Source organism: Agelaius phoeniceus, chromosome 19 (assembly GCF_051311805.1).
Source record: "Agelaius phoeniceus isolate bAgePho1 chromosome 19, bAgePho1.hap1, whole genome shotgun sequence".
In the NCBI taxonomy this organism is placed as follows: domain Eukaryota; kingdom Metazoa; phylum Chordata; class Aves; order Passeriformes; family Icteridae; genus Agelaius; species Agelaius phoeniceus.
The window spans coordinates 3,571,171-3,596,489 of record NC_135283.1 but is presented as its reverse complement, the minus strand read 5'-3'; the positions used below and the strand labels follow the sequence as shown (position 1 = coordinate 3,596,489).

The 25,319-nt window shown below is 50.8% G+C and overlaps 1 protein-coding gene across 3 annotated transcripts in view; it reads right to left on the bottom strand.

Annotated features, from left to right (window-relative positions):
• Positions 1-25,319, bottom strand: part of SEPTIN9 (septin 9) — a 167,276-nt gene that overhangs the window by 91,996 nt on the left and 49,961 nt on the right. The gene's annotated exons all lie outside the window — the stretch shown is intronic.

The following is a 25,319-nucleotide window of genomic DNA, read 5'->3' as shown; positions in this document are numbered from 1 at the left end:
CAGGAATTGCCTCTGGCAGCCCCTGCTGCTCCCTCAGCTCGCGACCTTTTCAACCCAAAACTTTCCAGTCATAAATATACCAGCCTCATGGCAGGAAACTTGCTGTTCTTAGGCTTCTCCCTTGCTTCTCAGAGAGACATTTCCAGCAGCTCCTGCTGCCTGCAGCAGCCCCCAGTTGTTTCTCCCCCACTCCTCCGAGATTTTCCAGGCACGCAGCAAAATCTGCTGCAGCACAAAGACCCAAAAATTCCCTGGAAAGGCTCACAAGCTGCAGGTCAGGCCTCAGGAGCAGCTGGACCTCCTGGTCTCCTTGCTTACCATCAAAGTTGTTATTATTATTATTATTATTATTATTATTATTATTATTATTATTATTATTCCTTTTTGACATAAAGCAGTTTGATAAGAACAATTCTCATAAGCTGCAGGTCAGGCCTCAGGAGCAGCTGGACCTCCTGATCTGCTTGCTTACCATAAAAGTTGTTGTTGTTTTTATTATTATTATTATTACTATTACTATTATTACTATTATTGTTATTCCTTTCTGACATAAAGCAGTTTGATAAGAACAATTCCCAGATGGAGGCACAGCCCCACACCCACTCAGCTTCCTCTGGGCAGCAGGGACACAGTGTGGGAGCTCACTGCACAGCAGGAGCAGGGCACAAGGGCAGGGGGAGAGGAAGGAGAGGAAGAATGAGCACAATTTTCCTTTCCTTTTAAAGGTTTTGGCAGACAGCAGTGAAAGCAGCAGTGGGGATGCTGAGGTGGGATCATCAGCATCCACACAGCACCAGGCACCACTGGTGGCTTCCCTTTGCTCCAGCTCCAGCACACAGGGGTGGGAAAGGTGCACAGGAGGACAGGAGCTGCTGTCACAGTCCATGGGGTGTCCCTATGCAGATGGGAATGGATGCCCTGCAGTGGTCTGGCCATTTTTAGGGGAAACATCCTCAGCTGCACCTCAGCTGCTTGGGAGAGCCTGGCAAACCTGACATGGGCACTCATAAATCAGGCAGGATTGGTGCTGTTCAGCTGCTGAGCTCAAGCAGTGCAAATGGGAAGGAGCAGCTGCCCTCAGCAGCACGGGCAGGCTCTGCCTTGGCTGTTCCAGCTCATCAAACCATTAAAGGTCTGTCACAGCCCTCTCTGACCTGCACAAACACACCCAAGGTAAATCCCACTAACCGGATCCCAGGATAATCCCCGACACATCCAAAGTTCCTCCTAATAACCAGATCTCAGGATAATACCAGACATATCCAAGGTTAATTCTCATTAATCAGATCTGGGATAATCCCAGACACTTCCAAGGTAACTCCCACTGTCAGATCCCAGGATAACCCCAGATATATCCAAGGCTAATTCCACTACCAAATTCCAGGATAATCCCAGACATGTCCAAAGCAACTCCCACTAACCAGATCCCAGGATAATCCCAAACACATCCAGGGTAAATTCCACTAACCAGATCCAAGGATAATCCCAAACACATCCAAAGTAAATCCCACTAATTAGACCCCAGAATAATACCAGACATATCCAAGGTAACTCCCACTAACCAAATTCCAGGATAACCCCAGACACTTCCAAAGTAAATTTCACTAACCAAATTCCAGGATAATCCCAGACACTTCCAGGGTAAATTCCACTAACCAAATTCCAGGATAATCCCAGACATGTCCAAAGCAACTCCCAGTATCAAATTCCAGGATAATACCAGACATATCCAAGGTTAATTCTCATTAACCAGATCCAAGAATAACCCCAGACACATTCAAAGGAACTCTCACTAACCAGATCCCAGGATAATTCCACACACATCCAAGTTGACTCCCACTATCAGATCCCAGGATAACCCCAGCAGTGTCCAGTGATGGATGGAGCCAAGCTCTGCTGGGCACCACTAAAGGAACCACCCTGAGCTGTGGGTGGAAGGGATCTGCCCCAAACACAGGAGGCAGCCCAGGAGCTCAGATCCAGCTGCCTCTGCTGCAGGAAAAGCATGGCAAGGGCAATGGCAGAGCCCCCTCCAAGCAGGTCTCCACACCAGCTTCTGCTCCCCAGCCTTGCAGACACCCAGCACTGCCCACTCAGCATCTTCTACAGATGCAGAACTTTCACAGCTGATTTAAAAACCTGGAGTAAAATCAAAAAGCCATGAGTCGATGTTTTTGGGGGAATTCCCTTAAGTTTCCTCTCCCTTTCCCCTGCTCAGCCCTGCAGACCCTGCCTGAGGCTTCCCTGCTGCAGGGCACTTGTTCCTGCTGATTAAATCATTGCTGCAGGAGAGGAGTGCTGCTGTCACAGCCCCTCAGGCTCACCCTGCCTGGTGGAACAGGCTGTCAGACACCCTGAGCAGCACAGCACCTCCAGCCTGCCCCAGTGCAGCTTTCCAACAGCTGGCACACACAGCTGGGCTCTGGGCATTTCAGCCTCCAGAGACAAAGGAGGATTGAAAAAAAATAGGAAAAAAATCAACTTGGAGATGTTCTGCAAGCAGGCCAAAAGCAGGGGCCATCCAGTGCTTCCCTAAATGGGAAAGAGGCCCTTGAGCACTCTGGGGGCAGAGCAGCAGGCACGGAGAGAGGGCACCAAGCCAGGAGGGAGAGGGGGAGATTTCCAGCAGGCAATGCAAGGGGACAGAAACTCCCACTGGCAACCCCCCAAGAAGCAGCAAAACCGTGAGGATGGGCTGAGGGTGGGGGCTGGAGCAGGGCAAAGCTCAAAGCTCAGCAGCTGAGGTGCCCCAGCTGTGGGACACAGCCCTTGCTGGGCAATCAGCACCTCCCTGGGCAAAGCTCAGCACCTCCCTGGGCACTCAGCACCTCCCTGGGAACTGAGCACCTCCTCCCTGGGCATTCAGCATCTCAGCACCTCCCTGGGCACTCAGCACCTCCCTGGGCACTCAGCATCTCCCTGGGCACTCAGCATCTCCATGGGCACTCAGCATCTCCTCCCTGGGCACTCAGCATCTCCATGGGCACTCAGCACCTCCTCCCTGGGCACTCAGCACCTCCCTGGGCAAAGCTCAGCACCTCTGGGCACTGAGCACCTCCCTGGGCACTGAGCACCTCCCTGGGCACTCAGCATCTCCTCCCTGGGCACTCAGCATCTCTGGGCACTCAGCACCTCCCTGGGCACTCAGCATCTCCTCCCTGGGCACTCAGCACCTCCTCCCTGGGCACTCAGCACCTCCCTGGGCACTCAGCACCTCCCTGGGCTCTCAGCATCTCCTCCCTGGGCACTCAGCACCTCCCTGGGCACTCAGCACCTCCTCCCTGGGCACTCAGCATCACCTCCCTGGGCACTCAGCACCTCCCTGGGCACTCAGCATCTCCCTGGGCACTCAGCACCTCTGGGCACTCAGCACCTCCTCCCTGGGCACTCAGCACCTCCTCCCTGGGCACTCAGCATCTCCTCCCTGGGCACTCAGCATCTCCTCCCTGGGCATTCAGCATCTCCCTGGGCACTCAGCACCTCTGGGCACTCAGCACCTCCCTGGGTACTCAGCACCTCCCTCCTGGGCACTCAGCATCTCCTCCCTGGGCACTCAGCACCTCCTCCCTGGGCACTCAGCACCTCTGGGCACTCAGCTCTGGCTCTGGTGTTTGCACATGAGCCCAGCAGAGTTCAGATGTGCTGAAGGAGCAGAGCTGGTCCTGCTCCTCTGCAGTGACAGCCAGGGCTGGGCTCTCTCTCAGCCCAATTTTCTGTGCCCATAAACCCCCGTGGCCAAGCCCAGCAGGGGAAGGGCAAGAGGGCAAATTCTCAGTTCCTTGTGCCACAGGGAGGTCGTGTTTATCTCTCCTGCCATCTCCAGACTGCAGGCACACTTGTCACCCCATCAGCCACTTCCCTTTTGATGAACTCAGCATTACTGTGCTGACTTTTTTTTATTACTTCATCTTCCCAAGTGCCCATAATAACCACACCAGCTCAGGGAGCACTGGACTTGATGTTCCACCAAAAGAATTAAGCTGCCCTCTTTTACGAGAAGTTAAAATAAGGTGGAAACTAAATCTGAAATGTTTTTTCCTTATAAAGGAATGACAGGAGGAAAGGGCTGGATGCATTAAGCATCAGCAGGGACTGGCAGTGTCTATAAACTCAGGGGATGTTGTTATTCCCACACAAGTAATCCCAGACAGACCAACACAGCCAGGTTTACCTTGACACCAGGGAATAAACTGCCTGCCCTGGGCTCTGTCCTGGAATAATTCCCTTCTCCCCACACCTCCAGAAAAAACCCTGCACCCCAGAACCCCTGGGCTGGTCGGTTCAATAACCAAATGAAAACTCCTGAGGGACAAACAAAAGTGCCCTGCTGGCTCCTTGCAGCTCTGGGGGCCCTGGGGAGCATTGTCCTGCAGACACCTGGGCCTGGCCTTGTCAGCAGCACCCTCCTGCAAAGGGCCTCAGCAGGGACACTGTGGGCACCAGCTCCAGCCACAGGTGTGCACATCCCTGCTGCTTCTTCTGCTCCTTTTTCTGCCAGGGCTGGGATTAAATGCACGAGATGGACTCAGATGTTTATTAGCTCTTATCTATGTCACAGTCTCACAGACCATGAGTTCTACAGCACTTCACTCTAACAAACCAAAAATGGAGCCCCATCTCTCTCTCTACAAGGCCTTTGAAGGATCAACTGTCCAATTAAGAAATGACACCTCAATTATTTTTACTTTTAACCCAATAACAAACCACCCATGGCCCTGCAATGAGGACTTTTTAATCCAATTGCACAAAACCACCCAAACCCATGGAGAAGGAGAAGGAGAAGGAGAAGGAGAAGGAGAAGGAGAAGGAGGAGAAGGAGAAGGAGAAGGAGAAGAAGGAGAAGGAGGAGAAGGAGAAGAAGGAGAAGAAGAGCAGCTCTGCCCTAAAACCTCCATCTTGCTTTATATATATTACCATATTCTAAACCCTTAAACTCCAAGTTTTCCACCCTGTGATATCACACACTTCTATTCAAACTCCACACCCACAATCCCAGTTCTGTCATTCCATTTTGGAAGCTTCTCCACAGCCTCAGGTCAATGCAGTGTTCTCCTGGGGGTCAGTGCCTGGCAGCACAGAAAGTCTGAAATTCTCAGTGACCAGGGTTCCAGCAGCCCAACCTTTCTGCCTGTGAGGCCACAGGGCACAGATGTGACCCCTGGCTGGGCTGTACAGATCACTGAGCAATGCTGGAGACCATCTAGTTGAAGAGCAGCCTGTTTGGTGCAGAGAGTTGGACTAGATGGCCTTCAAAGGTCCCTTCCATCCCCACCATGCCATGATTCCATGGCAGGGCACAGAAATGTGTCTGCTTGCCTGGGAGATGAGCCCCATCAAAGCTGCTCACACAGGAGCTTTTCCCCACCTCTGAGCTGATATTACACATTTCTATTTAAACTACACATCCATAATCCCAGTTCTGTCATTCCATTTTGGAAGCCTTCTCCACAGCCTCAGGTCAATGCAGTGTTCTCTTGGGGGTCAGAGTCTGTCAGCACAGAAAGTCTGAAATCCTCAGCAACCAGGCTTCCAACACATCCCAACCAAGGCCATCTCCTCTGCTGCACTTTGGGAAGTGCTTCCCAAACAAACCTTCTCCACAGGGCCTGCTTGGAGCTTGGGACAGCATCTCCTGCCAGCTGGAGGGCAGACAGCAATCCCTGCCCTGCAGGGACGTGCTGACAGCCCAGAGCAGCCCCAGGCTCTCACCCAGAGCCTGGTGAGCCTGGGCAGGAGCAGGGCTGGGCTGTCCCCACTGTCACCATCCCCTGCACAGCCCAGGCACTCGAGAGCTCTGGAAAGGATGCTCTCATGCAGCTCTGAGGCCAATTTGCACACAAACAGGCAATTACTTGGAGAGAGAGATGCCCACTTGGTCCCTTGCCAGTCTGGAGACAGATTTAAGACACGCGGGAATTCAATCTCCGGGCCAGATATCACTGTGGCCAAACAGGCCACCTCCTTTGCTGGCCTCTGGGAGGGCCTCTGGCAGCACAATAAAAGGAGTATTTAGCTTGAAAAAACTGGAGGCCAAGGAGGCATTTTGCAGCCAAGCTTCATATAAACACATTGATAATGTTGTTAGCATGGGGCTGGGAGCAGCGGGGCTGCACAGCAACAGCAGGCCTCTGTCTGCCTCAAGAAAGCCTCTTTCTTGCCCTGCACATGTTTAATCCATGATCTGTGCCTGCTGCCAGCCCCAGTCGTACCAAAACCTGCTCACCTCATCTGTCTCCTGCACATCCAGGGATGTGAGCGAGGCAGAACCGCAGGGCTCGCCCACAAAGCCCTCTCTGCTCTGTGCTGTCCTGCTCTGCAGCCTCCACGCCATCCTCACCAAACACCTTCTGTGCTGTCCTGCTCTGCAGTGCAGCCTCCACACCATCCTCTCCAAACACCTTCTGTGCTGTCCTGCTCTGCAGTGCAGCCTCCACACCATCCTCTCCAAACACCTTCTGTGCTGTCCTGCTCTGCAGCCTCCACACCATCCTCTCCAAACACCTTCTGTGCTGTCCTGCTCTGCAGGAAAACCTCCACCCTGTTCTCCCCAAACACCTTCTGTATTTATTATTATTATTATTATTATCATCATCATCATCACCATCTGTGCTGTCCTGCACTACAGTGAAACCTTCACCCCATCATCTCCAAACACCTTCTGTGCTGTCCTGCTCTCTGTGCTCTCCTGCTCTGAGGTGAAACCTCCACCCTGTTCTCACCACACACCTTCTGGTTTATTATTATTATTATTATTATTATTATTATTATTATTATTATTATTATTATCATCATCATCATCATCATCATCATCATCTGTGCTGTCCTGCTCTGCAGTGAAACCTCCACCCTGTTCTCCCCAAACACCTTCTGTATTATTATTATTATTATTATTATTATTATTATTATCATCATCATCATCATCATCATCACCATCTGTGCTGTCCTGCACTACAGTGAAACCTTCACCCCATCCTATCCAAACACCTTCTGTGCTGTCCTGCTCTGCAGTGGAACTTCCACCCCATCCTCTCCAAACACCTTCTGTTTATTATTATTATTATTATTATTATTATTATTATGTAATATCACAGGGTGGAAAACTTAAGAGTTCAAGGGTTTAGAATATAGTAATATATATAAAGCAAGATGGAGGTTTTAGGGCAGAGGCTGGTCCTTCTTCACCTTCTTCTCCATGGGTTTGGGTGGTTTTGTGTAATGGGATTAAAAAGTCCTCCTTGCAGGGCCATGGGTGGTTGGTTATTGGGTTAGAAGTAAAAATAATTGAGGTGTCATTTTTTAATTGGACAGTTTATCCTTCAAAGGCCTTGTAGAGAGAGAGATACACCTCAACTTTTTCATTGTTAGAGAGAAGTGCAGTAGAACTCATGGTTTGTGAGACTGAAACATAGATAAGAACTAATAAACATCTGAGTCCAAACAAGAAATACCATCTCATACAGTTAATCCCAATCCTGGCAAAAAGAAGTTAGGACTTGACACTGGGGGACAATCTAGCACCAAAACTCAATGTCACCTTTTGCTCACAGAAATTTTCCTGCCCCCATGTCCCCTCTGCACCTCTCAGAGAGGGGCTGGCCCAGCTCTGTGGGCAGGAAACAGCCTCAGCAGCCACAGGGTCAGAGCATCACAGAATCACAGAATCCCAGAATCACTGGGTTGGAAGAGACCTTCAGGATCATCGAGTCCAACCCAGCCCCAACACCTCAACTCAACCCTGGCCCCCAGTGCCACATCCAGGCTTTGTTAAACACACCCAGGGATGGGGACTCCCCCACCTCCCTGGGCAGAACATTCCAGAACTTTATCACCCTTTCTGTAAAACACTTTTTCCTGCTCTCCAACCTGTATTTCCCTTGGTGCAGCTCGGGGCTGTGTGCTCTGGTTGTGTCAGTGCTGCTGGAGAAAGAGCCCAGCCCCAGCTGAGCACAGGCCCCTTTCAGGAGCTGTGCAGAGTGATGGGGGCAGCCCTGAGTCTCCTTTGCTCCAGGCTGAGCACCCCCAGCTCCCTCAGTGGCTCCTCACAGGGTTTGTGTTCCCAGCCTCTCACCCCCCCATCCTTGCTCTGCTGAGGATTTGGGACACTTGGAGTCACCTTTGTCACGTTGGTGCAGTCCCAGAACAAAGCCTGGGTGCCCATCCCTGGCAGATCTGCCTTGATGTGGCTGTCACTCTCATTTGTGTCACTCTCATTTGTGTCACTCTCATTTGTGTCTCTCAGCAGCTTTGCTGACTGCTTGAGAAAACCCAGGTTTGTGCAGCTCCTGTGCCTCCTGAGCTCAGCCAGCCGTGCCCTGCAGGGGACACAGACATGAAATGTCCTGGCACAGGGGAGACAATGGCAGCCAAGTCAAACCCCTGCAAATGCACTGGTGGAGACATTCTCAAAGAGACAGCCCTTTCCCCTCAGTCCTGCTGCCACCCTGCATCCCTCACACCTGCTGGCCACTGCCACCACCCCAGAGTCACCATAAACATTTAATTAAAACCATGGAGCAAGCATTTCAGGCACAATGAGTATCCCTGCTGCCTTCCACAGCAGAACTGGGGTCCCAGCACAGCACAAGCTCTGCAGAGCCTTCCCTTCCCTCTCACAAGGCACTGAGGCGTGGGAGTTGAACAAGGATCAGTATTATCCACTAAAGCACAGGATGAGCTCTGCAGGAACTGGCAGGCTGGATTGCTTCCAGTTGCTAAAGAAGGCAAATAGTCCAGCCCAGTCCTCTCCCAGTGCCAGATGTGTGGAGCATTTGCAGACTTGAGGATGTGAAGACACCCCATCCCCATCCTGAGAACCAGATCCCTCACACACCCCCAGCAATGCCTGCTGCTCAGAGGCAGAGTGGCACTCTCAATTCTCTTATTTTTCTTATTTTTTCCTTCTATTTTCTTATTTTCTTTATGTATATTTAATTTATTTTCTTATTTTTCTTTATATTTTCTTATTTTCTTTATTTTCTTATTTTCTTATTTTTATTTTCTTATTTTGTCTATATATATTTAAACTATTTTCTCATTTTCTTTATATTTTCTTATTTTCTTTATTTTCTTTTTTTTATTTTCTTATTTTGTCTATATATATTTAAACTATTTTCTCATTTTCTTTATATTTTCTTATTTTCTTTATATTTTCTTTTTATTTTCTTATTTTGTCTATATATATTTAAACTATTTTCTCATTTTCTTTATATTTTCTTATTTTCTTTATATTTTCTTTTTATTTTCTTATTTTGTCTATATGTATTTAAACTATTTTCTCATTTTCTTTATATTTTCTTGTTTTCTTTATTTTCTTATTTTTATTTTCTTATTTTTGTCTATATATATTTAAACTATTTTCTCATTTTCTTTATATTTTCTTATTTTCTTTATATTTTCTTATTTTCTTTATTTTCTTACTTTCTCTTCTCAGTTCTCCAACAATTCTCTTTATTTTCCTGAATTAGGCATTTAAAAAAAAGCATTTTGAAGACAGTGGCTTCCTTCTAGGTCTTGCAGGCTGAATACAGAAAAGAGCTGGCAAAACTCAAGGAAGGCTGTCAAAGGAATAAAGCAAAATAAACCCCTCACCTTAGAAGGGAACAGCCACAGCCTCTGACAAAGGAATAAAGTAAAATAAACCCCTCATCTTATAAGGAATCAGCCACAGGCTGCCCACAGAGTGGCTTTGCCTGGGAGGGGCTGATGGAGCTCACATTATACAGCACAAGGATGGTTACTGGGATGAACTGGGCATCTTCCAGGGAGGAACATCCCAAGCCAGACACAATTCTAGGTGTTCCACACGGTCTGGAGCTTCCAGAAAAGCTTCCCACCCCAAACACAAGGACCTCTTTGCATCTTATCACCGCTCCTGATCTTCTACACGATGATAACTCCGTGTTTCAACCACATCCAAGGACAGACTGGGTGTCTGTATTTTTATCACAAGGGCTCCCCCAGCCCATACCAGTCACACAGGGATGAATTTCCAGACCCAGCAGATTTTCAGCATTTACAGGATCTCCTTGCTTTGCTTTTTGGTGTGTCTGCTGTGCAGCTCTCCTGGAGCAGCACTGGAACACCCCACAGCCACCAAGCTACCCAGACCCCAGTTTTGAGGACGACAAAATCTTCCAGCCTGGCACTGAAAGGGCCCCATTAAGTGTTAACTGTGCCTTTGCTTCCTTTGCCTCTGACCCTCTCACCCAGAGCTGGGAGCTCCTCACAGCCAAGCCCACTCACAGCGAGCACTGCCTCAGCTCCAGAGCCAAGGAAACCCCTGTGGACTCCAGCCATGGGCTGTCAGAAAGGCACAGAGTGTCAGAAATCACCCCGAGGGCCAGGCCCTGTCACAAATGGCCCAGATTTATTGCCACTCTCCTTCCCTGAGGGAGCTGGAAATCTCAGAGTGCCCTGGCCTCAGGGCAAGCCCATGAACTGCAGCTCCTCAAAGCCCACGTCCTGCTGCTCCACTTCCCCACTCCACCCAGCCCCAGAAGCTCCCAGAGGTGTGGCATCCTCCTTTGCCTGCCAGCTGGGAGATAAACCTCCACTCCTACGCCTTCCTCGGGAGAAAAACCTGATTGTGCTGGAGGGGGAGCGCAGCATCCCGACCTGCTGGGTGCTCACATCTGCAGCAGGGCACTGGGGAGGCACAGGGAGGTCAGAAACTCAGGTGGAGCCACACAAACAAACCCAAAGTGCTGAAGATGACCCTGCTGGCCTCTCCCTGTGTGTGGGTCAGCTCCCAACACCTCCAGCAGCAGCGGGCATGGGATGGTTTGAAGGCACCCCACAGCGGGATCCCCATGGCCTCGTGGCTCCCATCCCTTCCCAACGTGGCTCCCATCCCTTCCCGACCTCCCAGAGCTGCCAAAGCTTCTGGGGCAGCTCTGCCTCTTGCAAGGGACTGTCAGCAGTTTGCATTTTGCATGTTCCAGCCTCGTGTAAGAAAAAGAAGGATGTTTATGTAACCCTGGAAAACGCCGAGCGCAGCAGGATTGCCCGGGAAAACGCGGGAGCTGGTGGAGCCCTGACAGCCACGTCAGCCCAGATCTCTGCCCTGAGCTCACAATCATAAAAAGGCAGCTTCCTATTTAATGGAAAATAGCAAAGTCCTTGCCATGCAAGATGTTCTTGTTCATGGCAGATGCAGCTGATGAGCAGAGTATGAAATTCAAGTGGCCACTTCCAGCGCTTCCTGAGAGAGAGCAGCTCCTCGCAGAGCCAATTCTGCATCTCTGCTGGAAAACACCAGGTTTGTTCATTGTTGTTAGTTTATTTTTTTTTCAAGGCAGTTTCTTTTCCAAGCCAGTAACAGGACTGAAAACCAGCCTGGCTTCATTGCTTGAGTGCATGCAATACCAATGACAGGGTATTTTTCTTCCAAATTTGCCCTAAACTAGGACAGAGGGCTATGAAGGGAATGTTTTTGATGGATTGTTTTGATGGTGGATCTGACATATCTGCTCGGAAAAAGAAAATCTAATTTGTGAGCAGCAGTGTGCCTTGGAAAGCAGCTTTACAAATATTGGCAGCTCCTGATGTTAATTAACTTTCCTAACAACGAGAAAAGTACTAAAAGCATCCAAAAGGAAATGAAGAACAAGCCAGGCACCTGGGAGTCAACATCTAAAGAACCTGGAGGGAAACGTGTGAGAGTCACTGGGAGCTGAGAGCCTTGGGCAGGCAGAGGTGGGAATGGCAGGGTTTCAGATGGAGGTGATGCCTCCACACCTCATCTTCACCATCCTCACACAGATACCACACTCTGCCCATCCCCAGACACTGCTGACCTCCACAGCTCAATGCAATTCCTATTTAAGTAGAGAAGGAAACGTGAGAGATAGGTCAATGAACTCAAACAGCTTCTCCCAGAGGCAATCAGGGACCACTCCTGCTTCTGCTGGTCCTTTCCAGCTGCACAAAGATTCTGCATCACCACCTGAAGGATGCAGGGAGAAGCAGCAACCTGAATTTCAACTCAAAACACAACATGAACTTCTGCCAAAGTTCAGGCAACCTCTGCCCCCTGAAGCTGTCCTTGGGTTCACGCTGGATTTGAAGCCAGCATGGTGGAGTTTGACGGGAAAAGCTGACACTTGAGATGTGCTCCTATGTCAACAGCTACAACATTTTACCTCATGGGGAAATCTGTCAGCAGAATGTCCTGTCCCAGACAAGGTGCCTTTGAACAGAGTGTTCCACACAGAACTGATTTCCCATGATTTGTGTTGGGCAATGCTGCCAGGGCACAGAGGGGCTCTGTCCTGGATTGCCAAGCAAATTGTGTCTCTTTGCCATCTGTGTGGCAGCTCTTCTGTTCAGTGGGCAGTTTTTCCTTATCTCTTCCACACCCAATCCTCTCTCAGAGCAAACACCTGCTGATAACAGCTATGGAATGTCCCTGCATGGCTGATAAGAACTACAGCATCCCATTGGGAGATGTGAGCCCAGAGGGAGGAGCCAAGCATTCCTACCTGGATATAATCTGAGATTCTGGAACACCAGCACAGCTTCTGCACTGCATTCCCCAGAGGAACAGCAGCTGCCTCTTGCCCTGGATCTTCAGAGGCAGAGACTGCACCTTTCTGCAGGATCCCTGCTCCAGCAGAGCCACCCCTGACACTGCAGGAGGGCTGAGCCACAATTCCAATGGTTCTGCTGCCAGCACCCTGACCCACAGGGTGTCAGGCTGTGTTCTGACTCTGGCAGTGTTGTTTTAATTTACTGAATTATTTATTTTATCTTTTTATTTTCTTCCCTAGTAAAGACATGTTATTTCTGCTCCCATATTTTTTTTGCTGAGAGCCCCTTAATTTAAAATTTAAAGCAATTTGGAGGGAGGGGGTTTACATTTTCCATTTCAGGGGAGGCTCCTGCCTTCCTTAGCAGGCACCTGGCTTTCCAAACCAAGACAGGCTCCCAGCAGAAAGAGGGCATTGACAGCCACCAAAACAACCTGCAGCCTTGTACAAGAGGGTGCTGGCAAAGAAAAGGAGTAGATCTTCAGGTTTGATGGATAATTAGTGCTGCAGGGTGAATCCTTCAATGCAGAAAAATGGGTGCCCTGGTGTCGGCCCCTTGTTTGGATTCACATCTCTCTGTGTGCAACAAGGAGCAAAATAAAACTTTTCTTGTTACCACAGAGTCACAAAATGGTTTGGGTTGAAGGGACCTATAAGATCATCTTGTTTCAGCCCCTCTGGCATGGGCAGGGAGAGCTTCCACTGTCCCCAAGCCCTGTCCAGCCTGGCCTTGGACACTTCCAGGGATGGAGCACACACAGGGTCTGGCAGAGGAGCAAATCTTGGGTGAGCAGGCAAAGCTGAGCTTTACCAGAGACAGAGTAGGGCTGCACCAGGAAGCTGCACACAGAGAGAGAGGAGGGGGAGGAAGGCAAGGAGCCAGGAGAGGGAGAGCTCAGCCAGAGACCCCACCCTTGCTCCTCAACCCCCCCAATACCCCTCCTGCTGCCTCTGAGGCCCTTTTCTCCAAAATACCTTTTCTTCTTCCTGCAGCCCTGCAGCACTTGTGTGATTCCCACAGCTCTCTGGAAACCCTTCAGCCCCCACAACCAAACCAGATCTGCATCACCCACTGTCAAATATCCCCTTCCTCCACCCCTTGTTTCTCTGGCTGTCACTTCTGCCCTTGTGCAGGACAAGATAAAGTTTCCTCTGCAGCTGCAGACCAAGGGCCACTCTCTGAGCAGTCTTGACACGAAGAGGGAGCTGTGGAGTGTGGGAATCTATAAAATTAGAGGGTTTTAGTGGAGCTGTGACAGAGGTGAGCAGAGGACACCAGAGGTGGGTTTCACCCAATCTGGGGGTCATCCAGGAGATGATTGTTGAGCATCCCAGCTGCGGCACTGTGACAGTGTTCACAGGGGTCTGAGGATGAGGGAGGAGATGAGGATCTGACTCCATGTTTCACAAGGCTGATTTATTATTTTATGATATATATTACATTAAAACTATACTGAAAGAATAGAAGAAAGGATTTCATCAGCAGGCTGGCTAAGAATAGAAAAAGAGGGAATGAATAACAAAGGTTTGTGGCTCAGACAGAGTCCAAGCCAGCTGACTGTGATTGGCCATTAATTAGAAACAACCACATGAGACCAATCCCAGATCTACTTGCTGCATTCCACAGCAGCAGATAACCATTGGTTACATTTTGTTCCTGAGGCCTCTCAGCTTCTCAGGAGAAAAAATCTTAAGGAAAGGATTTTTCATAAAAGAAGTCTGTGACCCTGCACAGCTGTGCCCACAGCAAGACAACACCAGTGCCATGCCACAAACTCTTGCTGTATCATTTTGGAGCAAGGCCAGGAGCAGGATCCAAACCACGGAGCCCCATCAGTGCTCAGGGCACCACGTGAGACAGCAACATCCCCCAGGGCCTCAGAGCACAGCCAGCACAGAGCCCAGTACCACCAGTACCACCAGTCACTGCCACAAACTGGTGAGCAAAGGGGGGGCACAACCTGCACCTCAGCAGGCTCCTCCAGTGGGTGTCTCAAGGGCTGGAAAGGTACAAGAGCAGGGTCCAGAACAGCCCTTGTGGATGGAAACACCACCCCCAGCACTCAGCTCTGCTGCAGAGGGAGCAGGGAGGGTTTCCTGGTCCCTGGCCAACTCTGCTGTTTATGGAGGATGTGCCTTCCCCAGGGTGTGTTTCAACAGAGCACGAGACTCACAATTTCACAGCTCACTTTCCCTCTCCACCCACCGGGAACTTCTCAGATATGCTGGAAAAAAAAACCCTACCCCAAAACAACCAAGAGCTCTCCAGCCTCAGTGGTTTCCAAGCAGGCTCCCTCCCTGAGGAGCAGCTGTCAGTGCAGAGAGCAACCAGGGCTTTCCAGGCAGCCAAAGTCAGGTTGGACCAGTTCTCCACTTGAATGCATCAAAGAATGCAAGACAGGGGAGAACTAGGAAATATTTTAGGTGCTGAAGCCCTCTCATGGTCCAACAGCTTATCTGACCTCAAGGTTGCCTGCTCTGCTTCTATCTTGATAAATCTGTGAACAATTAAACACAAACCCTCTTGGTGAGTGTTCCTGGAATGGCAGCTCCAGCCTTGGCACTCTGCAGAGCCAAGAAGAGCCTCAGGGGGAAGGAAAACAATTAAAAGTTTCAGGGCTGGGGAGGGAGAACTGGGGGAAATGGTAGGGCCCTACAGAATCATCCTCATTTCCAAGGAAAGAGAGGGGAAAGCCTAAATACCTGAGCAGGAAACAGCAGGGAAGGGATGACCAGGTCTTTGTGCTCTTCAGGGAGCAGAGGAGATCAGATGGCTCTGGCTGGTGAGAGGGACAGGCCAGGGATGCATCAGCCAGTGCTGAGTGGTGCTGTAGCTGTGGACACAGCCCTGGCAGCACCAGCATCCCTCCAGGGCAAGTTCTGCCTGTGCCAGCCTGATTTATGGACATAAATCCCTTTCTTTGGCCCCCAGCTCCCAGCAGGGACAACTCCAGTGGGAACAACTCGTGTGATGCCCACCTGCAGCCCAGCCCCACATCTCAAACCAGCAGCAGCCGCTGCCCAGAGCCCGGAGGGAGCCTCACCCAGCCCTGCCTGGGGGCTGACACATCCCAGGGTCAAATTCCCAGCTTTGTCACCACAAATCCCTCGCAGCAGATCCTGAATTGCCGAGGAGGAAAAGCGGAAAGCACCCACCTCATTTTCCATGGAGGAAGTGAGAGCACACGTGTTAAATGATTTACCCAAGGGCATGGAGTGATTCAGAAGGGCAGGAAGAGGATCCACAGCCCTGCTTTAAAGTGCCACGAGATCATTCCCCCCTCCTGCTGCTCAAACCCTGACTCACTGCTAAATAAAAGCTGTGCCAAAAAGCAAATCTGTCCAGAAGAGGGGAATCCTGATGCTTTAGGGTTGGGGCACCCCTATGCTTCCAGCACTGTTGTGAAAAACATTGTACATTTTACTGAATAAAACCCCTCCCTGTAAGGAGAAATAAATTGTCCATTGTCCATTTTTCTGAATTAAACCCCTCCCTATTAGGACATAAATCAGAATTTGCTGTCCTCAGCTCTAGACCTCAGCAGTTATTTGCTTTTTACAGCCAGACACAACCTTACAGAGGTGAAATTCAAGGGGACACCTGGAGGGTGAAGGGACATCCCTGGGACAGGGAGAGGTGGTGCAGATGTGGGCAGGGGGGGCTGGAAGGAGGCTGGGGCAGGGATTGCTGGCAGCTCCTGGGGCTGGGCAGGGAGTGTGGCAGTGCCCACCCCATCCCTGCATTCCTGGGGGTGAGCCAGGGGCATCCACAGCCCCCAGGGCACCAGCACCACACTGCTGCTGCTTCCTACAGCCACTCATTCCTGTCCCACATTGGGACCCACATCCCACTGGCCCTGCCCAGCCTGGAGTGGAGTGCTCCCATTCCACAGAGGTGGGAATTTGATCTTACTCTTCTTGTATTACTAATAACTCCTCCTTTGTCCCAAACCCTGAACTCCATCCTTGTCATACCCTATAAAAACCCCACAACCCTGCCTTTGTGGGTCTTTTCTCTTTGTCCCACCCCTCCTCCCCAGGGGTAATAAATGGATTTTTGAGCTTTCTGAAACTAAAACTTGTCTCATTTTGTTCCCATGCCCAGCACCAGCAGCTGCACCCTCCCTGGACATGATGAACTCTGTTGGAACGTGATGCAACAAATGGTGGGGAATGTGGGCAGCCAGTGAGGACAGCACGACCAGCAGCCCATGATTCACCCCCTGAGGGCAGCACCTTGTGGGAAAACACTCAAGAGGCAAGAGGCCAGGTTGAGAGTGACCTCAAAAACATGGGGGTAAAGGCTTATGGGGAGGGGAATTCCCAGTAAGGGAACCAGCTGATGGGACTGGCATCTACCAACACTCAGTGAGACGTTTAAGAACAATTTAGGTTTTTTTGTTTTTCATGTGCAGCACAACACAACATCCCATGAGCTGTCACCCCTGGCAGCCCCACTCCCAGCCCTGGCACATCCCTGGGGATGGGGATGAGTCAGTGGGAGTGACAGACTCTGAGTCAGGGATGGTGGCCAAAGCCTCTGGGGATGCTGACACATCCTGCCAGGATGGTGGGGTCAGCTGCTGCAGGGCAGGGTGACCCTGATGCCCTGGAATGGCCACCTAGAGCAGAGGCTGGACAGAGCTGAGAGGATAAAATGGGTATTTATGGGATGGGTATTTAAAATGGGTATTAATTAATGGGTCTTTATTAAAGGTCTCCAACAGATTGGGCTGCCAAAAGCCTCCCAGAGGCTGCACCCAAGATGGACAATGGTCATGAGTTTTTCAGACAATTATAAGTTTGGTCTATTTACATATCAGAGGTTAATTGCCCAATTACTGCTTCAGGTAATGAGGTCACATCCCCCCATTTTGCTCCCCCTTAATTCATTTTTGTTTATACTTTTCAGGCCTGAGGCTGTGATAGTGCCCTTGGAACAGTCTGACCAAAATGTGAAGAGAGCTTACTAACACTCCATATAGAGCTCAGAGTTATACTCTAATGCAGTCCAGGATCTGAAAAATATAAAGGCTAAAAACTTAAGGCATCAGAGGGTCAGCCCAGGGATCTGTCACCTGAAATGGGACAGATTTCCTAGAGGCACCCTGGTGGGTACTGAAGCCAGCCAAGGTGTTTCTCATGCAGGGCTCCTCCCATGTGTGTGCTGACAAGGCAGCCAGAAGTTTCAGGGTGTTATTTACAGGGCACAGGTTTGAAAGGGTCAGTTGAAGCAGCAGGAGAAGCCTCTTTGCACTCCTTTACACATGGTGCAGCCAAGGAAACAGGTCCCTGGAGTGGAAAATGGGAGAGCTGGGGCTGATGCACAGCGCCAGGCAATCGACTCTGTACAAGTCACCGTGTAAAGAGACCCCACAATGTGTCTGTCCAAGTCCTCAGGACCCTGCAGCCTCCAGCTGCACTGACAGCAAACACCACCCAGACGCCCAGAGCAGAGCTGGGGACCCTGCAGCAGTGTCACAGCAGGGACACAGAGCCACCCCAGCCACCCCTGGCCAGCACAGCCCCTCCGTGGGCTGGGTGAGCCCCCCAGGGTCAGGGCAGCACAGTGCCTGGCATTTCCAGCACCACCCAGGTGGGAAGGTCTGGAAAGTTCTTTGTTCACAGCCTGGGGAGAGCCAGGGAGCAGCAGCTGGAGCAGCTCCTGGGCCAGGCAGCAGCAGGAGCTACTGGGAAGGAGCAGGGACACACAGACCCTCACACAGGACCCTGCTGCTCCCCTGCTCAAACAGGGGCTGCTCAAGCCTAAAGCCCAAGGCAGAATCTCAGAAGAACCCAAACACAGGCAGCTCATGATTTGAGTTCACCCAAAATCAGGAGCACAGGGACAAAATCCCATCCCCAGGCACCAAAACCAGCCTTACCCACACCAAGATGTGTCTGCCCAACACAGCTGTTACCTGCAGGGTCTTTTCCTTCCTGTTTTTTTCTCTCAGCTAAAGCAGAAACTGTCCCTGGACTCAGACCCTGGCTTCAAGTCCTGCTCCTGCAGCTTCACAGCACTCAGCTCCATGGAGCTGCTCTTCAGCCTCATGGTGTCCTTTAAAGCAGCCCCTTCCTGCCAGCTCAGGGTCTGAACTCCCCAGCTGCCCCCCTACAGCACCCAGGTGGATTCAAGCACACAACTGCCCCTGACAGAGGCTCTGGATCCATCAGAGCTGCTTCAGCCAACCTGGGTCACTCCATGCTCTGTGTGCTGGGCAGGTTTGGTGCTCCCTGGCACTGCCAGGGATCAGGCACCCAGAAAACACCCCAAAAACACCCAAAAACCACCAAAAAACCACCCAAAAAACACTCAAAAAACACCCAAAAAACCACTCAAAAAACACTCAAAAACCACCCAAAAAACACCAAAAAACCACCCAAAAGACACTCAAAAGACACTCAAAAAACACCCCAAAAACATCCAAAAAACTCAAAAAACACTCAAAAAACACCCAGAAAACACCCAAAAAACACCCAGAAAGCACCCAAGAAACACCCAGAAAATACTCAAAAAAATCCCCCAAACCTCAAAAAACACCCAAAACCACCCAAAAAACACCCAGAAAACACCAAAAAACGACCCAAAATACACTCAAAAAACACCCAGAAAACACCCAAAAAATACTCAAAAAAACCCCTCCAAACCTCAAAAAAACACCCAAAACCACCCAAAAAACACCCAGAAAACAGCCAAAAACACCAAAAAACACCCCAAAACACACCCAAAAAACACTCAGAAAACACCCAAGAAACACTCAAAAAACACCCAAAAACACCCCAAAAAACACCCAAAACCACCCAGAAAACACCAAGCACACCCCCCTGCCCCCCAAACCCCTCATGTCAGCTTCTCCTCTTATCAGCAAGGGCTGTGACACCAAGGCTCCTCCATCCCCATGAGCAAGATGTGGAAGCACAAAAGCCTGGAAAGAAAAAAGCATCTGAAAGAAATAAAGAACCCACATCCTGCAGCCTTGGGAAGGAGAGGAGAAAGTGCTCCAGGCAGGCAGGCAGTGCCAGCTGGCAGGGGCTGGGCTGCTGCCATTGACAGATGCTGGCCCAGGGTGGGAGGCTGTGGAGAGAGAACCCAGCTTTGGGAGGGTCAGGGAGAGTAATTTCAGAATATTTGGATCTTCTGTGCCTTGGCCCAATGGGATTCTGAAAAAAAATCAGGCAACAGAAGCACCAAATTATGAATATTTGTGTGCTCCCGTGTGCCAGGGACCAAACTTGGGTTGTCTTGATAATATGGTTTAATTTTCCAGGCCGAGCAGGCAGCAGTGAAATGCAAACCCAGCATTATTTCCACAGCCTTGAGTTACATCATGGCCAAAGCTGCAACCTGGAGATGCTGCAGAGCTCAGGGCAGGCTCCCCCTCAACCCCTGCATCCAGCACCCACAGATCCCCTGCCACACTGGCTTCACTGGAAACCAGAATTTGCTTTGGTTTATCAGGTACCTGATAATGATATAATCACAAAATTAATGCAGATCTGTTTATGCAGCACTGATTTCACATGGGGGGGAAAAAAATCTTTGTTTTGGAGCAAGAATGACATATTTTTCCAGGGAGAACAATCAGTCACTGGAACAAGCTCCCCACGGACATGGTGGAGTCCCCATTGCTAGAGGTTTTCAGGATGTAACTGAGCCCTGTGCTAGATAATCTCATTTAGGCTCCCTTTCCCACAAAAGGCTGGGCCAGGTGATCTTTTGGCGTCCTTTCCAACCTGTGCTGTCATTCCATGAAAAAAAAACCCCACACTCTCAGATTTATTGTGTGATTATTTGCTTGTAAAACAAATGCATTTTATTCACCTGTAAACCCCTGCTCATTCTCCCCCCCTCAAGCCACAATCCAGAGCTGTTTATAAGTCTCAAACAACACTCTTGGCATCAGCAACCCAAAACTGAGTTAAACCTTACACTGCAGGGCTGTTCTTACACAATAGCAGGGCTATTTCACTCCACCTGCAGCTCAGGCTCACAGGTGTCCCATGGCAGGCAAGCAGAACCTGGTTAATCAGGATAAATCAATTTAACCACAGCAGCCTGAAGTGCTGGAGGACAGGGAGAGCCACATCCTGCTCAGCCATGGGGAAATTCAGTTTTCAGTGCTGGTGCCTAGGAAGGGAGAAGCTGCCCTTGCAAACAGACACTGGGTAGAGCCCAAGAAACTTCTTTAAAATGGGTCAAAATGCACGGATGTTGGTTGGGCACACACATAAAGGATGCTGTCTCCATCAGCCTGTCCAGAGCAGCCACCAAGCCCACGTGGAACAGCCCCAGGTCCCACCCACAACCCTGTGCCAGGGATTCTCCTCACTGCAGTGTCAGAACAGCTCCCAGCTGCAATGCTGCAACCCCTTCACTGCCAGAGAGCTTCAGCAGGGACCCAAACAGCAGATCCTCACCCAGAATAAAGGGGAATGGCAGCACAAACCCCCTTTCCTGAGGGCTTACGGAACACCAGAGGCAGAGCAAGGAATTCTCCCTACATTTTCTCAGCTCCTAACATGGGGATGCCACAGAGCCCTGAACCCAGCACAGCACTTCTGCCTAACAAATCCCTCTGTCCACGAGTTGCAGCTGCAAGGAAAAGCCAACAGGACACAGATATTGTGCTTCTGAGATCATTAAGGCAGCACAAGACATGTGTTGACCCAGACATACTTCCCTAGCTACGTACTTGCTTCTACTCAGCATTATGGTATGCTGGACCTTGGAAGAGCCCTGACTCGCATGAGAAATGTCCTCCCTCACCCCAGCAGCATGGGAATCGCCTTGCTGGGAGGCTCCAAGACATCCAGCAAAGAAAAAGAGTCTGCAGAGGAGCTGCAGGCCTGGGGCTGGCCAAGCTGAGCAGAGCAGTGTCAGGAGTTACCTGAGCTGTCAGGCCAGGGATGAGTTGTGCCCCACAGTGGGGCCATATTTAATGGAGATGAGCAGAATTTCCAGCAGATTTAAGAGCAGACATCAGGAAATGGATCGTGCTTCATTCATACCTTGGCATGGCTCAGACAAGCGGGGGAATGCATCTGCTGGCCAGGCAGCCAAAGGGGCTGGGAGCAGCACGGAGCCTGCAGAGGCAGCTCCAGAGCCCCAAAAACCCAGGCCCTTCCCTGGGAGACCTTCTGCTCACTGAGACAGGACCTGCAGCCACCACAGGGTGCTACAGAGCACGTAGGGGGAGGTACAGGTGGATTTTACAGGGCACTGCAGCAAGGGATGGGGTCAGCACCAGGCAGGGGAGGGTTAAACACACCCAGGACGGTGTCCCTGAGTGCCAGGGCTGGGTGAGCGCAGTGGGATCTGACAGGAGGTGGAACCATGTGTAAATGCACAGCCTGGTGTCCCACATGTTCTCAAAAGAGAAAGGAAAATGTCTGGCACATAAGGTGTGTGGCTGTGGGAAGGCACTGAACAGAGACACGTCAGGCTTTTATCTGCCAGTTCCTAGGGACACTGAGAAACCTGAGACAGGAAAAACAGCTGAAGCCATCAGAAGCAACCTCAACCCCTCTGCCCTCACACACACCTTTAGAAGATTAACTTTTATTTTAAAAAATGAAGGAACAAGGACATCCCTCACACCTCCAGCAATCACAACCAGCACCCTGCTTTGCTTTCCTCCTCACTTCAGCATGTGGTGCTTCCCAGGCAGCTCTGAGAATATCAAAGGTGTTTTGTTGTGATCACCCAGCCCCTGCAAATCACACCCTGCAATCAGGGGCTGTGTCCCTGCTGCTCAGGGTGATGGATGAAACCAGAATATAATAATAAAAATAATAAATATTATAAATATAATAAATATAATAGATATAATAACATAATATAATAATGCAATAATATAATGATAAATATATAAATAATATAAATATATAAATAATATAATTATAAAAAATTTATATATATATATAAATAATAATGAATTATAAACCATAATATAAGAATATGGCACATAATAAACATCCCTGTAGTGGATGGACTGGAAAGGTTCAGAATGATCACCAATGGGTTAATTAATGATCACCAATGGGTTAATCAACCCTTTCTTTTCTTTCTGTGCCCCTGCAGCCCCCATGCCTGGCTCTGCCCAACACGTGCCACTCACTGCAGCCAGGTGTTGTGATCACATATTCATCATCACCTGTTAACCCTTCAAATGAGCTTTCCCAGTGCAATTTTAATATGAATAATTTCACTGGGGGATCACACATCACTGCTGCCCCCATCCTCACACGGCAGTAACCAAACCCTCTCTGCTCAGGGAGATGCACGCCTTTCCTTTTCTTTCAAAAAGAGACAAGAGGCCCCGCGGCACTGACAATTGAAGCTTTGTAGAGAGATCCGAGGCACTCAAAGGGAAAAAGGCCGCTAGGGAAAGACAGGAGAGCCATCTCCAGGCCACTGCCACCAGCGCAACCTGGCATGGAGGGACAGGGCCCAGAGCTCCCAGCCCCGAACCAGACACAATCCCACCGAGAGCTGGTGCTTTTCATGCTCTCATCGCTCTCAGAAATGTGTGAGAAATGAGTTAACTGGATTAGGAGAGACAAACAGGTCCTGTGAGATTGTGTTGTTCCTCCAGAGTTGTCACCTGAGTGAGACTGGCACCTTGTCACAGGGCAGGCAGCCCCAGAGCTGGCACTGAACCTGGCACTGAACCTGGCACAGCCCTGCAGCATCACCTCACACCTCCCTGCAGGTGTTTGCCACCCCCTGGGATGGGACACGGCTCTGGGAGCAGAGCCCAGGCTGTCCCTGGGCAGGGGACACCCCAGGGGACAAGCCCAGCCAGCAGCTGGGGGAAACCAGAGCTCAAAGAAGAGTTTAGGTCCAGAGCCACCCGCCCTGGAGTGCCCTCACCCACCCAGCAGCCCCACTCTGGGCTCAGGGTCAGCACTAATTAAAAGCATGTTCAGGGCCGGGGCAGTGATGGGACAGGGCCCCCAGCGTGGCACAGATCTGCTTTCACCCAAATCCTCTCCCATCAGTCACCAAAGGCAGCACCCAGGCTTCCTGCAGGCTGGGACTGAGCTCTGCTCCCCTCCTGCAGCAGGGCCAGAGCCCCTGGCACCCTCAGAGTCCCCAGCAGGAGCAGGGGGAGCTGGGCTCTCCCTGAGCACCCACCATGGCCATGGATCTGAGACAGCCTGGTGGTATCAGCGCCACAGAACCACCTAGGCTGGAAAAGACACCTAAAATCATCCACTCCAACCATTGTTTGCCACTTCTGTGCCCAGAATCTCTTCAAGAACAGTTCTGCCACACATGGTTTGTCCTTCCCTCCAGCTGAGCAGCTCTGCCTGCCTGTGCTGACTCCTTCAAGCAGGGACCTGTGGAGCAGATCAGGCACCAGACCTTCAGGCCATCCATTTCCCCATCCCACAGTCCATGCCAAAGTCACGGATCACAAACACCACCAGGATGGTCTGCACCTTCCCAAGGTCCCACACAGCACCTGAGTGAGGGCAGAGCAGCTCTGTTCATCATCCTGGCAACCTCCTCAGCTGAAGGAAGGCACACACCACATTCATGTACACCTGGCCCAGGCCACCAGGCACAGCCTCGTGCCATCCCTGCTCACAGCAGGGAAAACCAGTGGAAAACCAGCTCCAAATGCACTTGGACATTGGGGTTTTTTTTTTGCAAATATTGCTTCAGAGCATTAGCAAGAGCTCCAGCACCTTTGCACAAAGATGAGCAGTGACAGCCAGCCTGGGCACCAGGCCTCTGTGCTCCTTGCAGCCTGAGGGCTCAGAGATCCCCACCCTGGTGCTCCTTCCCAACAAAAAACCCTGGATCACAGCACCAGGGTGTTACTTTGAGTTTTTAAGATTTTTTAAACTTTCTGATGTTGACATTTTTGTTGACAGGTGCCACTGTCACCCTCCAATCCACTGTCACTTTTAGAAAACTACAAATGTTAGAGTCAGAAAATAAACAACCCTTTTTTTCTCTTTCACCTAGAGAATGGTGTGAGCGTGTGTTCTTTTGTGTCCTATAACGACACCAGGGAATCCCCTTTCCCCCCAGAGACCCTTTGCAGAGCTGCCCAGCACCTCTGTGAGGAGGAACTGGCCCCAGCGCTGCAGCAGGGATGGGATCAGCCCCCCTGTCACCCCTTCCTGTCCCAGCCCAAAGCTGCTGCAGCTCGGGCAGCTCTCAGGAATGCTTTGAAGTGGCTCAGGGCAGAAAGCACAAGCAGCAGAGAGGGACAGGGGGCAGCGGAGGTGCCAGCAGCGCTCTGAGTGCAGGATGCTCCTGCAGGTAAATCCTCATCCAGGGGCTCTCAGCACAGCCCTGGAAGGGGCCAGCCGTGGGAACAGCCTTCCCTGGCCACAGCCTGGCTCCACCCTGCCCTCAGAGCTTCCTCTGGCCGCTGTGGTTTCCCTCCCAGCGCTGATGCCCGGCAGGGAACGCCCAGGATGAGTCCCTTGTGCCCTGGGGTGGCACGGAGGAGGGACAGCCCAGACCTGCCAGCCTGGGCACTGCCACCCCTCCCGCAGCTCACAGGGGGACACAGGCAGCCTGTCCCCTGTCCCTGCCACCAGAAACCGGCGGCCACAGCCACCCTGGGCAGCTCAGGGCAGTGCCACCACCCCCAGCAGCTGCCCGGAGCTGGGAGCAGCTCTTGGAGGCGCTCAGACATGCACCACAGGGCGGGAATTGAGGGGAATTAAATGGAGTTATTCATGTTATTCATTGCTCTGCCTCTCCCCCCACGCACGGCCAGCAAGGTGAAGCCCAGCAGAGAGCAGGGAGCAGCTCTGGGAGAAGCA